The following is a 16441-nucleotide window of genomic DNA, read 5'->3' as shown; positions in this document are numbered from 1 at the left end:
GAATATTGATGAAGGTGGCTATACTCAACTGAACAATAGATTTTTTGGAGACAGAGTCTTGCTTTATCACCCAGGCTGGAGTGCAGTGGTGCGATCTTGGCTCACTGCAACCTCCACCTTCCGAGTTCAAGCAATTCTTCCTGCCTCAGCCTCCCGAGTAGCTGGGATTACAGGTACCTACCACCATGCCCGGCTTATTTTTGTAGTTTTAGTAGAGATGGGGTTTCACCTTGTTAGCTAGGCTGGTCTCAAAATCCTGACATCAGGTGATCCACCCATCTCAGCCTCCCAAAGTGCTGGGATTACAGGCATGAGCCACTGCGCCCAGCCTAAAACAACCTTCTGTTGGAATAAGATGCCATCTAAGACTTTCATAGCTGGGGAGGAGAAGTCAATGCCTGGCTTCAAAGCTTCAAAGGATAGATTGACTCTTGTGAGGGGCTAATCCAGCTGGTGACTGTAAGCTGAAGCCAGTGTTCATTTATCATCCCGCAAATCTTAAGGACCTTCAGAAAGATGGTAAATCTATTCTGCTGATGCTCTAGACATGAAACAACAAAGCCTGGATGATAGCTATAAACATCTGTTTATAGCATGGTTTATTGAATATTTTAAGCTCACTGTTGAGAAATACTGCTCAGAAGAAAAGACTCCTTTCAAAATATTCCTGCTCATTGACAATGCACCTGGTTACCCAAGAGCTCTGATGGAGATGTACAAGGAGATCAATGTTGTTTTCATGCATTCTAACACAACATCCATTCTGCAGCCCATAGATCAAGGAGTTAAACTTTAAACTTTCAAGTCTTATTATTTAAGAAAGACATATGAAATTAAGGCTATAGCTGCCGTACATAGTGATTCCTCTGATAGATCTGGACAAAGTAAATTTAAAACCTTCTGGAAAGGATTCACTATTCTCGATACCATTAAGAACATTTGTGATTCATGGGAGGAGGCCAAAATATCAACATTAAAAGGAATTTGGAAGAAGTAGATTCCAGCCCTCATGGATAATGTTGAGAGGTTCAAGACTTCAGTGGAGGAAGTCACTGCAGATGTGGTAGAAATAGCAAGGGAAGGAGAGTTAAAAGTGGATCCTAAAGATGGAACTGAATTTCTGCAATCTCATAATCAAACTTGAATGGATGCAGAGTTGCTTCTTATGGATGAGCTAAGAAAGTAGTTTCTTGAAATAGAATCTACTCCTGGTGAAGATGCTTTGTAAACATTGTTGAAATGGCATTGTGAACATTGCAGAATATTCCATCAGCATATCCTTTACATAGTAAAACAGTGGCAAGGCTTAAGAGGATTGACTCCAATTCTGAAATAAGTTCTACTTGGGTAAAATGCTGTCAAACAGCATTGCATGCTACAGATTAAATTTTTACGAAATGAAGAGTCCATCTATGCAGCCAAATTCATTGTTGTCTTATTTTAAGAAATTGTCACAGGCACCTCAACTTTCAGCAGCCACCACCTTGATCAGCATTTAGACAAGACCTTCTACCAGTAAAAGATTATGAACTGCTGAATGCTCAGATGAATGTTCATATAGTTTAGCAATAAAATATGTTTAAATAAGAGTCAGTACATTTTAAAAGATATAATGTTACTGCACACTTAATAGACAAAAGTAATAATGTAAATTTAACTTTTATATGCACTGGGAAAACAATAAATTGGTATGACTTGCTTTATTGTGGTAGTCCAGAACCAAACCTGCAATGTCTTTGAGGCATGTCTGAATTTAGCATCCATCTGTGGTGTCCCTTCTGTTTTCTCCAATCTGAAAAGGTTCCTTAGGTTTTGTGTTTTGTTTAGTGTCCATCCACTGGAGCTGCTATAACAAAATACCTTGGATTACTGGGTAATTTATAAATAACAGAAATGTATTTCCCACAATTTTAGAAGCCGAGAAGTCTAAGATCAAGGTGCCAGCAGGAGTGGTGTCTGGCAAGGGCTGTTCTCTGCTTCCAAGATGGTGCCCTGTTGCTGCATTCTGTGGAGGGAAGGAATGTTATGTCCTCATACGTCAGAAGAACAGAAGAGCAAAAAGGGCCTAAGCTAGGTCCCTCCAGCCTTCTCAGGAGGCACTAATCCATTCATGAGGGCAGAGCCCTCATCACTTAACTGCTTCCCCAAAGGCCTTTTAATGCCTTTTAATACCACTACAATAGGGATTAAGTTTCAACACGAATTTTGAAGAATTTTGAAGAGAACATACTCAAACCGTAGCATTTAGCTTTTCATTTTCACCACTTGGATAGTTTTTAAGGTTGCAAGCCAGTTATTTTGTAACGTATTCCTCATTTTGGATTTGTCTGATGTTCCTTCATAGTTATATTAAGTTATGCAGCTTTTGCAGAAATATCACAGAAGTGATAATGATGTATCCTTGTCCTGGCACCCAATCAGGTGATATGGAGGGGTGATTTGACCCATTACTGGTCATGTTGACTTTGATTGTTGAATTCAGGTGGAGTCTGCCAGGCTTTTCCAATCTAAAGTGGCTCTTTCCCCCTTTGTAATTAGTATTCAGTGGGAAAATACTTTGAAACTATGTGAATATCCATAATCGTCAAACTTTTACCCACTAGGTTTAGCATCCATTAGTGATTTTTGCCTGAATCAATTATTACTAAAGTGGTTACCATATGTAACCATATGATAATCATACAGTAGTTTTTCTAAGTCCATCATCTTTGCAACACTTTTTGGTATTATTCTGTAAGAGCCTTTTCTTATCCTCATTCATTCATATCGTATGGACTCTTCAGTTCCTATTTTATTCAACAGATTATAAGCTACTGCTGTTATTGTTTATTTTAATATAGTAGTGGCCTCTTCAAGCTGGTTCTTAAATCCTTTTGGCACAATCTCATCATTCAAAGTGATGGTCACATGACTCTGTATTTCCACTTGACAATAAATTATGAACATTTCTCGTGTCATTAGGAGTCTAAGCATTACTTCTAGTCATTGTGTAGTGTCCATCAAATGAACTTAATGCTTGAACTCAGTGGTCCTCATCGTTTTTGGCACCAGGGTCCAGTGTCATGGAAGAGCATTTTTTCCATGGATAGTTGGGGGTGGATGGTTTCAGAATGAAACTGTTCCACCTCAGATCATCAGGCATTAGATTCTCATAAGGAGTGCCCAACCTAGATCCCTAGCATGTGCGGTTTGCAATAGGGTTCCCGTTCCTATGAGAATTTAATGCTGCTGCTGATCTGACAGGAGATGGAGCTCAGGCAGTAATGCTCACTCGCCCACTGCTCATCTGCTCTGCAGCCCAGTTCCTAACAGGCCACAGACCAAAATTGGTCTGTAGTCTGGGGGCTGGGGACTCCCACTTTAACTTTTCTGATGGGCAACATTGTCCTGGAGAGAACCCTTTCGCAGACTAATACCCTCACTTCATTAGCCAGGGACATAGAATATTGTCAGAAATGGAGTTAACACACTCCAGTAGCACACAAGTGCAAATTCAGCATATGTTGACGTAATTTTTTCTGGGCCCCCACCCGGTAGACTGGCTGTGCAGCTGCCGGAGACAAACACTGCCTATGCAAGATGCAAACATATATTTATTGTGGTGGCATCCTTCATATAATTTTTTTCAGCAACCTATATATCAATTAGCTTGAGATGGAATGTTCTGTAGTGATGAAAACTAACTTCAAATGGTCCCCGATGGCTTGACTTATGAATTTTTGACTATGATGGTGTGAAAGCAACACACATACAGTAGTAACCATACTTCGAGTACTCGTAGAACTATTCTGTTTTTCACTTTCAGTACAGTATTCAAGAAATTACATGAGATATTCAACCCTTTATCATAAAATTGGCTTTATGTTAGATGGTTTTGCCCAACGGTAGGCTGATGGAAGTGTTCTAAGCAGTTTAAGAGAGGCTAGACTAAGCGATGATGTTCAGTAGGTTAGGTGTATTAAATGCATTTTGGACTTGCGATGTTTTCGGCTTATAATGGGTTTACTGAGATATAACCTTATAAGTTGAGCATCTATAGAGCTATATTGATCAATATGTATTTCTGTGGATTGAGTTATTTATGTATATCAATAAATATATGTTGCATGTACATTGAGCGACTGGAGGACTTCATTATTTACTGAGAGTTTGGGGATGGATTTGGGAAATGGGATTGAGGGTTTGAAGAGGATAATGCAGATCTTGAATGACAATCATGTGGGATGGGTAAAGAATTGTGTCTGGCCACAGGAGTGGAAAGACTCCTTAGAGGCGCAGAGCAGAGTCACAGAGAGCTAGGGGGTAACAGAGTTGGGGTTTTGGAAAGAGAGTGGTTCCAGGCAACTTCGCTAGTTGGGTTGAGTGGGAAGGGTCAGTGAAGGCTGACAATCCAGAGAAATGCTGAAGAGTCAAAGTCTTGGATTGTTGATGAACAGATGATGGGAGTGGCAGAGTTGGGCAAATATGAAGTCATGGAATGAGAGTGAAATTTTAGAGTTAAAAATGTTAGAGTGTGAACAATGTTAGGTCAGGGCAAGATCCAGAATTTGCCCATGTGTCGGGTTTCTTGAATGGAGTGGAGGTAAAGCTGTTAGAGAAGCAGTTCGGGTATTGGATTCACTTAGAATAGTAACTGAAATCTGGGAATGGAGCAAGGTTTTTGTTCTGATACCTGGTAAAAGTTTAAAAGCATGAGGAGCAGCGATAGGTAAATTTAGCTCAGCTCCCCACTGGAGGACCATGCAAATTATTAGGCACTGTTTCAGTACTGAATCATCAGGAGAGGTCAATTAACAAATGGAGTCTGCCATTTTATCATTGACACTAAACGGAATCATCACCATAGAGCATCTTGAATCCAATTACCATTCATCTTTAAGGTTCTTGTACATCCCCGCTGAAAAATCAGTTTCCTCCCATGACCCCCTCCCACCTCCCTCTTCAGATTTCTTCAGTTATGGATATTATAGCACTTATCTCCTCGTGCTGTAATGGCCTGCTGGCTTCTCTGCCTCTCTCTCCACTCTGCCCCTTCATGAGTGCTTTAAGGGCAGAAACAGATCTCACTCAGTATCATGTCCTTACCCTATGCCATCTCTGATGACCCATGGGTGCTTAGTACACCAAGAAGTATGATTCTCAAAGGAAGAGGGCTGTGGCAATATCCTGTAACTGGGAATTAGTGGGTTACCTTCTGTTTGCTGATTGTGACAAGCTCTTTGATTAAGTCATTTCCTGATTTTTGCCTCTTCAAAAATAACCTTCTGTTTATTCAAATTACCTAAGAAAAAATGTTATTAATAGAATATTGGGAAAATAATAAGAATCACCCACAATCCCATCCTTTAGCAGCAATAACCACTGTTAATGATTTAGTGTGTATTTTTACAATCACAAAGTTTACTTGTTTGGGTAGATAATGGTACACATTTCAACAGGTAGAAAAGCATATACTGAAAGTGTCCCTCATAACACCTATCCCTCTTCCATTTTATCACCATCACCTGGTTTCCCCCTGCAGAGGCAACCAGGAATATCTGTTTCTTATGTATTATCCAGACATACTCTACACATTAGGTTGGTGCAAAAGCAATTGCGGTTTTGCCCGTACTTTTAATGGCAAAAACCACAATTACTTTTGCACCGACCTAATATTTACAAGCACATTGGAAGGCAGCTATGCTCCCCACTATACCACCGATGCATCTTACAAGCACATTGGTCTAGTCTTTCTTCTTTTTTTGGTAAGTAAATGGTAAACATTTGATGCACACTGTTTGCATCTGGCTTCTTCATTTAACAATACATCTTGCAGGTCATTCCACATCAGGATATAAAATAAGCTTAGTCCTCTAACAGCTGTATACTTGTCTTAGTCCATTTTGTGTTGCTATAGCAAAATACCTGAGACTGGGTAGCTTATAAAGAAAACAGGTTTATATGGCTCATGATTCTGGTGGCTGTAAAGTTCAAAATTGGGCATCTGCCTCAGGTGAGAGCCTCAGGCTGTGTCAAATCAGGGCAAGAAGCAGAAAGGGAGCGGATGTGTGCAAAGATATCACATGGTGAGAGAGGAAGCCTGGTGGGGGTTGGGGAAGTGTTGGTGCCAGGTTCTTTTTAACAACCAGCTGTTGAGGGAACTAATAAAGCAAGAACTCACTCACACCTGAGGGAGGGCATTAATCTGTTCATGAGGGATCTGCCCTTATGACTCAGACCCCTCGCACCAGACTCCACCTTCCAATATTGACACACTGGGGATAAAATTTCAACATGAGGTTTGGAGGAGACAAATCGTAAACCATATCCAAACGATAGCAATACTCTTCCACTGTTTGGGTGTATCATAGTTTATTTAACTTTTCTATTAATGACTATTTGAGTTGATTCAGAGCTTTTTAATATTTGAGGTTTTATTATGGAAAATTTGAGTGTCATGAGTGCTAAGGGGGCCATCACTGAGCTTTAACTTGAACCAAGCATTTTTATTTACACTTCCATCTACCAACCCTCCTTCTTCCTATATTATTTAAAAGCAAATCCCAGACATTATATCATTTCGTCTGTAATTATTTTAGCATATATCTCCAAAAATATGAGGACTTAAGGAACCCCACGAAACTAATATCACTCCTAACAAGTGTAACAATAATTCCTTAGTATCATTAAATACGATCTTAAAAATGTATCTATCTATAACACACATATACACCACACAGTATTACAACCACTGCCTGGTTCATACATTATTCTATGTGTGTGTATGCCTGAAGAATACATTTCTAGAGGTGGAATCATTGAGTTAAAGTATGCATTTATAACCAGTATAAATTGCCAAATTATAAATCAAAGAGTTTATAGTAACACACACTCCCAGCACTAATGTTTGAGAGGGCCTGTTTTCACACAGTCTTATCCACAGTGTGTTATCAAACCATTTGATCTTTATCTGCCTCCTAGGTGAAATGTAAGTATACAAATGTACTTTTAATTTGCATTTCTCTGATTATGAGTTGGGCTGAACTTGGTGTTATATGTTTAAAAGCCATTTGTAATTCTGGCCTTGGGAACTGTCTGCTCTTGTTCTTTCAACATTTTTATTTTGGCTTGTTGGCCTTTTTTCTTATTGATCCTGTATATATAAATGTTTTAATATGAGAGAAATTAGCTCCTCTTTTGTAACAAAAATTGCAAACACTTTTACTTTGTTTTTGATTTTTCACTTAGCTTATCCTGATTTTTGCCCTGAAAAACATTTTTAAAAAAATTAATTAATTAATTAATTAATTTTTTTTTGAGACAGAGTTTCACTCTTGTTGCCCAGGCTGAAGCTCAGTGACCCGATCTCAGCTCACTGCAACCTCTGCCTCCTGCGTTCAAGTGATTCTCCTGCCTCAGCCTCCTGAGTAGCTGGGATTACAGATGTCCGCCGCCATATCCGGCTAATTTTTTGTGTTTTTAGTAGAGATGGGGCTTCACCATGTTGGGTAGGCTGGTCTCGAACTCCTGATCTCAGGTGATCCACCCACCTCGGCCTTCCAAAGTACTGGGATTACAGGCGTGAGTCACTGTGCCTGGCCCGTTTTGGGATTTATATAGAACTTATTGGTCTTTTATTTTATGGCTTTTGGTTCTTGTTTCCTCTCTTATTCACTCTTAAAATTATAAAAAAATTCTCATGTTTTTGTAATAACAATTATGAGTTTGTTTTAATGTACTTAATCTTTGATTATTTTGGGATGTATTTTGGTATAAATTGTGGAAGGCAGTTTCATTCTTATTTTTTTCCAGATATCTACTTAGTTGTCCCCACGTTATTTTTTGGATTCATATTTCCTCATTATTTGAAGTGTCACTCTTGTTATATACTAAATTTCTGCACGCATACAGACCAATTTCTAAACTTAATACTATATTCAACTAAATGATGTCATATTATTCATTTAGCTAATCACCTATTGCTTGTGGTTTCCTATTTTCATTATTACAAATGAGGCTGGGCCGGGCGCGGTGGCTCAAGCTTGTAATCCCAGCACTTTGGGAGGCCGAGACGGGCGGATCACGAGGTCAGGAGATCGAGACCATCCTGGCTAACACAGTGAAACCCCGTCTCTACTAAAAAAAAAATACAAAAAACTAGCCGGGTGAGGTGGCGGGCGCCTGTAGTCCCAGCTACTCGGGAGGCTGAGGCAGGAGAATGGCGTAAACCCGGGAGGCGGAGCTTGCAGTGAGCTGAGATCCGGCCACTGCACTCCAGCCTGGGCGACAGAGCGAGACTCCGTCTCAAAAAAAAAAAAAACAAATGAGGCTGTAGTAAATATCTCTTAATATATATCTCTTATTTTTTAGGATAAATTCCTACAATGGAATTGCTGGGTGCAGAGTATGCACACAAGAAATATTTTTATTACCGATATTGTCAAACATACCCAAAGACTGAGTTTCAACAATTTTCAACATTTTGCGAACTGTATTTCATCGATCACTCCTGGAATTTTTTTTCCTGGAATATTGTGAAGAAAACCCAGATATATCATTTCATTTATAATCACATCAGTCTGTCTCTGTAGCTTAAATCGGCATACTTCTCTTAATTAAATTTCTCTAGTTATCTCAAAAATGTCCATTTAAAATTTGCTCTGATCAAACAAGGTCTGTATTTTTGAAGACTCTTGCTACTTACTGTTCAATTGTACCAATTTACACTCCCACCAGCACAGTGCTAATGTTGCCATCATTCTACACCATACCAGGCACATCATCAAACAAGCCTTCTGGATTTTTCTTCTAGTTGCCGGAGTCAGAAACCTTGGAGCCTTCCTGACGTCCCTCCTTTTCTTTCATCCCACACCCCAGTTTTCAGAACACCCTGCTGGCTTTACCTTAAAACCCATGCATATGTTGACCACTTTTCCCTCCTCCACTGCTGTCATCCTCTGTCCCCTGGACCACAGAAGCAGCCTCTCTCTGCTCTCAGGATATTCCAGTAGCCAGAGGCATCTTTTAAATACACAAGTCAGTTCCCATGACTCCTCTGCTCTGTAACCTGCCAGAGGTCCCACCTCATTCACAGTAAAAACACAAAATATGCATAATCTGCCTTCCCACCCATTCCCTCTTGGGTCTTCTCACCTATTTTTCTCTTCGTGCCCCACTCACTTCACCCCTACTCAGTGACTTGCTGTTCCTCCAACACATCAGGCACACATCCACCTAGGGATTTAGCAGTGACTGTTTCCTCTGTCTGGAACACTCTTCTCTAGACATCCCATGGCTACCACCCTTACCTCAAGTCTTTGCTCAAATATCTCCTCAGTGCCCTAACCTCTGTATTTAAATGGTACCATTCCATCCAGCAATCTACTGGATGGAATGATTGCTGGATAGAATGGTACTGTCCTTTGGGTTTTTACCCTTGGAGTCCCAAGGAACAGGTTATAATTTTTTAAAACATTTTATTTATATATTTATTTCAATAGTTCTTGGGGAACAGGTGGTTTTGGGTTACATGGACAAATTCTTTAGTGGTGATTTAATTCTTTATGGGTGGTTTCTGAGGTTTTGGTGCACCTGTCACCCAAGCAGTGTACATTTCACCCAATATGTATTATATTCTTTCATCCCTCAACCCCTCACACCCTCCCAGCCATAAAAGAGAATGAAATAACGGCCTTTGCAGCAAATTGGATGGCGTTGGAGACCAGTATTCTAAGTGAAGCAACTCAGGAATGGAAAACCAAATATCGTATGTTCTCACTTATAAGTGTGAGTTAAGCTATGAGGATGCAAAGGCACGCAGTTTTGTGCCTGTAATACGCCCAGTTAATTTTTAAAATTTTTTATAGAAACAGGGTCTGGCTGTGTTACCCAGGCTGGTCTCAAACTCCTGACCTGTAAGTGATTCTCCCCCCTTGGCCTCCGAAGTGTCATCTAATTATTATTGTTTTAATTCCCTCTGCTTTTTAATTTTCCAGAAGTGAATTTGGGTCTGTGGTGTGATGCACAGTTGTAACTTAATTTTTTCCAAGTTCTTAACTGTTCATTGTAGTCTACGTATTGAGTAATTCTTGTTTTCTCCAAGAAATTGCAATGTTACCTTTACCACACTATTTACCTTCCAAACCCCCAAATCCACACGGACATGAGTCCCTCAGCTTCCTCCTGGACTCTGAGCCAGGTCATCGTCTCTTTAGGGGAAATATGGAATGATTTGTGTGTGTGTGCACGTGTGTTCTGAAATAGTTAGCTAACTCTCCCGTAACTTGCTTAGGATTACATTTCTGGCAGATGGAATTCCTAGAGCAATTTTTCCACTTTTCTGAGCTGCCCTTTTAATATCAGAGGGCTGGGATGAGGTCATTCTGCCTCAGCTGATTTCAGATTTATTTTTCAAGCCGGAGCCAGTGTGAGGCTTTGGAGATAGCCTTTTCAAAGGTGTAGACTTATTTCGATAGAGAAACAGCGTGTTAAAACAAAATGAGAGAGTCGGCAATTTTAAGCAAGTAAATTGCTTCCTATTGATAATGGGATATTTATGCACCCTGCAGTGGAGAACAATTTCCTTCAGAGCCAGCCCTTTATCAATTATCAGGAAGGCCAAATGTACTGAGAAATAATGCGGCAGAGAACAAATGGGAGTGCTGGTGTGCAGGGATTTGATGAGCTACAGAGGGGAGCGGTTCCCTGGGCTTCCCCTGAGCTTCCCCGAGCCAGTCTCAGTCCTCTCCATGATTTACCCTCAAGTGGTCTTGCATTCTCTCTGGCTACCTTTTTACAGATAGTGACTCCAGGGCCTCTCGTATTTGCAAGAAAATTAGAAACAAGACATTGCTCGGTATTTAAGTGTGCCCTTGCATGTGACGATAGGAAGGACAAAGTTGATACGAGTTAAAATGGGAAAAAATCACACGACAGAAGAGGAATTCTTGTCTAGATTAGAACCAGTTCCTCCAACCCCCACCATTTGTCATTTTGTTCCACGCTTCAGTGCCATGAGTTAATTGACAAATGGCTTTAGGAGAATTTTTTGTTTCATGGGCTGAGCTACACAAGCAGGATTCTGCTCACTTCTAGCAGGCAGCTAGAAGTCTTTGGACCCTGTTGTAGGCACCTGAGCTGTCTTGGTCTAAGACGCTACAAAATGGATGAATTAGGAGTGAGAAGTCAAGCGAATGTGTGACCATCACTGTCCTCTCGTTCTGTCGGGGTCACTGCAACAGTGGTAAATAGCTGTGACCTCCAGCCCATTCCCCGGCTCTGAATTCTCCCTTGGCTATGCAGTATTCAGAGTTGAGCCCAGTCTCTCTCCCACATAGCAAAATCCCATTGCGGTGGTCAATATGGCTATTGCAGTGGTGCTGGTTAGACGCTGCCTTATTGTGCTTTACAAGTATCATTGAACAATTATTTTCTTCAGCACCGCTTAGATGTCTTGTTGCTATTTATACCTTGGTCTCCTGGGACCTGGTCCTAGCACCTAGATTGCTGCCTGACATATAGTAGGTGCCTAAGAAATATTTGTTGAATTGAGTTGAATTGAATGATCCGAAGATAAACTTAGCTTTGTTTGTTTGTTTCTTAGAGACAGGGTCTTGCTCTGTCATCCAGCCTGGAGTGCAGTGGCATGATCACAGTTCACTGCAGCCCCAAACTTCTGGGTTCCAGTGATCCTCCCACCTCAGACTCCCCAGTAGCTTGGACTATAGGCATGTGCCACCATGCACAACTAATATTTTAAATTTCTCATAGAAATGGGATCTGGCTAGGTTGCCCTGGCTAACTCTCGAACTCCTGGCCCCAAGTCATCCTCGCACCTCGGCCTCCCAGAGCACTGGGATTACAGGTGTGAGCCACCTTGCCCAGCTAAATTTAGCTTCTTGAAAGGATTCCCAAGACCCTGGGGGCAGGGGAGGTGGTGCCATTCCTGAGGGAACTTCTCCCTTCTCTCCATTCACTCTTTCTCTTGTTTCTTTCTGGAACTTGGATTTTGTTCTTCTGGCCTGCATATCTGTGCTAAATCCACAAAATGATTTTGTTTCCTCAGTTGCCGAGGAGTCTCTAATCTCGGGATATTAACATTTGTAGCTTAGGAACAGTCTGATCTAATGACAAATTAACTGTATTGATTATTACCATGTTGTTCATGGATACATTCCACTCGATTTGCCACTTGCAGACACATCCAATATTGCCAAATGATGCAGTTTCTACTGTCTGACTTCGGCAGGCAGTTGGCCTAATTTTCCCTGAGAAGATGCCTGTGGCCGTGTGACAAATGACTATTTTGTGGAGGGGGTGCCAGGCTTCTCGCCTGACACTGTGGAGTTTGCTGGAAGGTGGGAAAAGGTCGATCTTTTTGTAGAACAAACTATTATATATTACATGTGATATAATATATATTATATATAATTTATAATTATTATGTAATTATATAATAGATATTATAATTATAATAAACATGTTATAATCAACCATATTTACAATAATCAAAACATGTATTTATTATAATATGCTTATTTATAATCATTATGATAAAACCTTTATAATAATCAAAACATTTTTATTATAATAAACATTTGATGTCTATAATAATCAAACATGTTTCTGGGTAAATAGATAATTCTGTCTACCCAGAAATGTAATCCTAAGCAAATCACAGGCCAACTATTCCAGAACACATGTGCACACACATGCAAATCATGTCATATTTCCTCTAAAGAGACAGTGACCTGGCTCAGAGTCCAGGAGGAAACTGAGGGACTCATGTCTGTGTTGATTTTTGATTTTTGTATATTATATATGACATAATTATATATCTATATTATATATAATACATAATTGTACAATATGTAATTTATATATCTACATTATATATAACAGATAATTATGTAATATACAATTTATATATCTATATTGTACAGAACACATAATTATATCATATATAATTTATATATTTATACTATATAATACATAATTATGTAATGTATAATTTATATATCAAGTATATATAACATAGATAGATAATAGATAATATATAATTATATAATGTAGATATATTACAGATTATATAATTATAATATATAATTCATATATATTAATTATATATAATATAGACATAGATAATATATAATTGATAATTATATATAATATAGATAAATAATATATAATATATATATTATATTATATAACGTATTCCACCCCCAAAACAGTCCTGGCTCTCGAGTTAGGACAGTAGCTTTCTCCCCACTCAAACCTCTCCTTCTCCCTTTTCAGGGGAGCCCTTTTCGCCTCAGTGAGTCCTGGCCCCCTCACCTGATTCAGATGCTTGTGTGTCTTTCTTGGGGCCCTCCTTAGGGCCAGGCCCTGTGCTGCATGTGGGGTTCACTCACCATCCCACAATCACCCTGCAGGCCTTTTTCAGACATAATCTGAATTGCCTCCTTTTCCTTGAAGTGTAGGCTTGTAATCCTATGGATCTTGAACGTCAAGAACTAAAACCTAAGAGATAGCTGGATGAAAGGTGTATTTCCAAGGGGACTGTATTTCTGTGCCTGAAATTGATGGGAAGCAGAGTGTGGTGTAATTGATACTCCCTTTTTGAGGGCAACTTGGCAATGTGTATTAAGTGCCTGAAAAGTGTTCTTGCCCTTGGACCCAGTGATTCCATTCCCAGGAAGTCATCTTTAGGAAATGGCCATGAAAATACATGACAATTTGTGTACAAAGATTTCTATTGCAACATTATGTAAAACTGGAAATTATCTAAATATCGCACAATAAGAGTTTGGTGAAATATAAATAATTTTTTTCTATATACATTTTGGGGACATTTTTCATTAAAAAATATGTATTGGACATAAAGATGGGAACAATAGACCCTGGGGACTACTGGGGGGCAAGGGCTGAAAAATTACCTATTAGTCACTATGCTACCTGGGTGACAGCGCCATTCTTGCCCCAAACCTCAGCATCACACAGTATACCCATGGAATGAACCTGCACATGTGCCCCTCTGAATCTAAAGTAAAAGTTGAAATTATTTTTTAAAAATTATGTGTAATCTGGAAAATGTAGCCTATCTCATATGATTTGGCTGTGTCCTCACCCGAATCTCTTCTTGAATTTTAGCTCCCACAATTCCCACGTGTCATGGGAGGGAGCCAGTGAGAAGTAATTGAATCATAGGGATGAGTCTTTCCCACACTGTTCTTGTGGTAGTGAACAAGTCTTACAAGATTTGATGGCTTTATAAAGGGGAGTTTCCCTACACAAGTTCTCTCTTGCCTGCCACCACCATGTAAGACATGCCTTTCCCCTTCCACCATGACTGTAAGGCCTCCCCAGCCATGTGGATCTGGCAAGATCCTCTTTTCCTTTAAACCTCTTTTCCTTTATAAATTACCCAATTTCAGGTATGTCTTTATCAGCAGTGTGAAAACAGACTAATACAATATCCTATGTAGGGTTAGCTCTTTTTTTTTTTTCCTTTCTTTTAACATATAATGCAAGTGATATGGTTTGGTTTTGTCCTCATTCAAATCTCATCTTGAATTCCCACATGTTATGGGAGGGACCCACTGGGAGGTTAATGAATCATGGGGTCAGGTCTTTTCTGTGCTGTTCTTGTGATAGTTAATATGTCTCATGAGATCTGATGGTTCTTAAATGGACAGTTTCCCTGCACAAGTCCTCGCTCTTCTCTTTTCTGCCACCACGTAAGACATGCTTTTCACCTTCTACCATGATTGCGAGGCTTCCCCAGCCATGTGGAACTGTGAGTCCATTAAACCTCTTTCTTTCGTAAACTGCTCAGTCTTGGGTATGTCTTTATCAGCAGTGTAAAAATGGACTAATACAGCGAGTTCATAACAGAGACTTTTAAAATACCGATGAGCAAAGAAAATAAACATCAGCTGTAATCTCACCGCACAGAAAATTCACTGTTAATATTTTGATGTCCATTCTTGCAGTCTTCCAAAATATGTATCATTTTTATTTTATTAAAATAAGATCACAACATAGATACTGCTTGAAATCTGTCTTTTGATTTTTAAAACCCATTCTGAACAGTTTTTCAAGCTTTTTTGGAGGAGCAGTTGCCTTGTTGCAGTTGCAGCTGTTGATGACCTAGCAGTGGAGTCTAGAACCACTCCAGACAAATGGAACTGATGTGTTCCACCAATGCGAGATCCCTTCCTTCTGACTTCACTCGTCATCTGCCCAGAGGGGTCAGCCCTGAGAATTTTGTCATTTGTCATTTTGTATGGAGACCCTCCAGTGATTATCACTCTCATACATATTTAAATCTCATCCACTCATTTTCCTTTCGGCCCTGCCTGGAGCATTCAGTATCTCTGGCCGGGCTGGGCTTCCTTGTTTGTTTCTGTTCTAATTTACTTTGTTCTTTCACCGTTGGGGAATTTTCCATTAGTTTTAACCTACCTGGCATGCTAAAATCGACTCAGCTTAATCTGTCCAAGTGTAACGTTTGGGGACAGATTAACTTTATGCTCTAGTTCTTAAACCCTTAGAAATGCCCCTAGCTTTCTGACTATCTTGTGCCATTCTAGCTGAAGAAAGAAATTACTTTTCATGACCTGGGATTCTTTAGTTAGTCAGTAGAATTTCACCACCTCATAAAGTTACCAAAATGCTCGCTTTCAGAATGCTAGATAGGGAAGCAGCTAACTTAATTTTTCAATTAAAGATGTGATTTTGGCCATGAAAGAAATTATTATTTTTCATAACCTGAGATAGTCTTTGTTGGTATAATTTCACCACTTAATAAGTTACAAAAATGCCCTTCTTTCAGAATGACAGCTAGGGAAGGAGTCAGATTCACATTTTAATTAAAAATTGTGGCTTTGGCCATGAGGTAATGAGAAAGGCCAGGAGTGTGGCATGCGGGGACATCTGAGATGCACAGTAGGTTCATCCTATCAGTGCCCCACCAGCCCTGAGCACTGGGCCTGTGCACGTTTTTCCCCAACACTGCCTCCTGCCTGTTCCCAGGGTCAACAGTGATTCTTCTTTTTCTTTTCTTTTTTTTGAGACGGCGTGTTACAGTTGCTGGAGTACAGTGTTGCAATCTCAGCTCATTGCAACCTCCGGCTCCTGGGTTCAAGCAATTCTCCTGCCTTAATCTCCTGAGTATCTGGGATTACTGGCGCCTGGCTAATTTTTGTATTTTCAGTAAAGATGGAGTTTTGCCATGTTGGCCGAGCTGGTCTCGAACTCCTGACCTCAAGTGATCTGCCCAGCTTGGCCTGCCAAAGTGGTGAGATTACAGGTGGGAGCCACCATGCCTGGCCAACAGTGACTCATTCTTAAGCAATGTAAACCAAAAATAAAATCCTAGGCCCCCAACCAACTGAACAGACCCCAGTTTGGGCCAAGGGGACCCCAGAGCACTCTGAAAAGCTGAATTCTGGCCATGATGGGA

General features: G+C 40.0%; 1 protein-coding gene across 4 annotated transcripts in view; it reads left to right on the top strand.

The window, feature by feature from the left end:
* Positions 1–16441, top strand: part of CALN1 (calneuron 1) — a 674755-nt gene that overhangs the window by 320547 nt on the left and 337767 nt on the right. The gene's annotated exons all lie outside the window — the stretch shown is intronic.

Source organism: Trachypithecus francoisi, unplaced genomic scaffold, assembly GCF_009764315.1.
Source record: "Trachypithecus francoisi isolate TF-2019V2 unplaced genomic scaffold, Tfra_2.0 Lachesis_group4, whole genome shotgun sequence".
In the NCBI taxonomy this organism is placed as follows: domain Eukaryota; kingdom Metazoa; phylum Chordata; class Mammalia; order Primates; family Cercopithecidae; genus Trachypithecus; species Trachypithecus francoisi.
The sequence above is the reverse complement of the archived record's forward strand: the minus strand, read 5'-3'. Positions and strand labels throughout refer to the sequence as shown.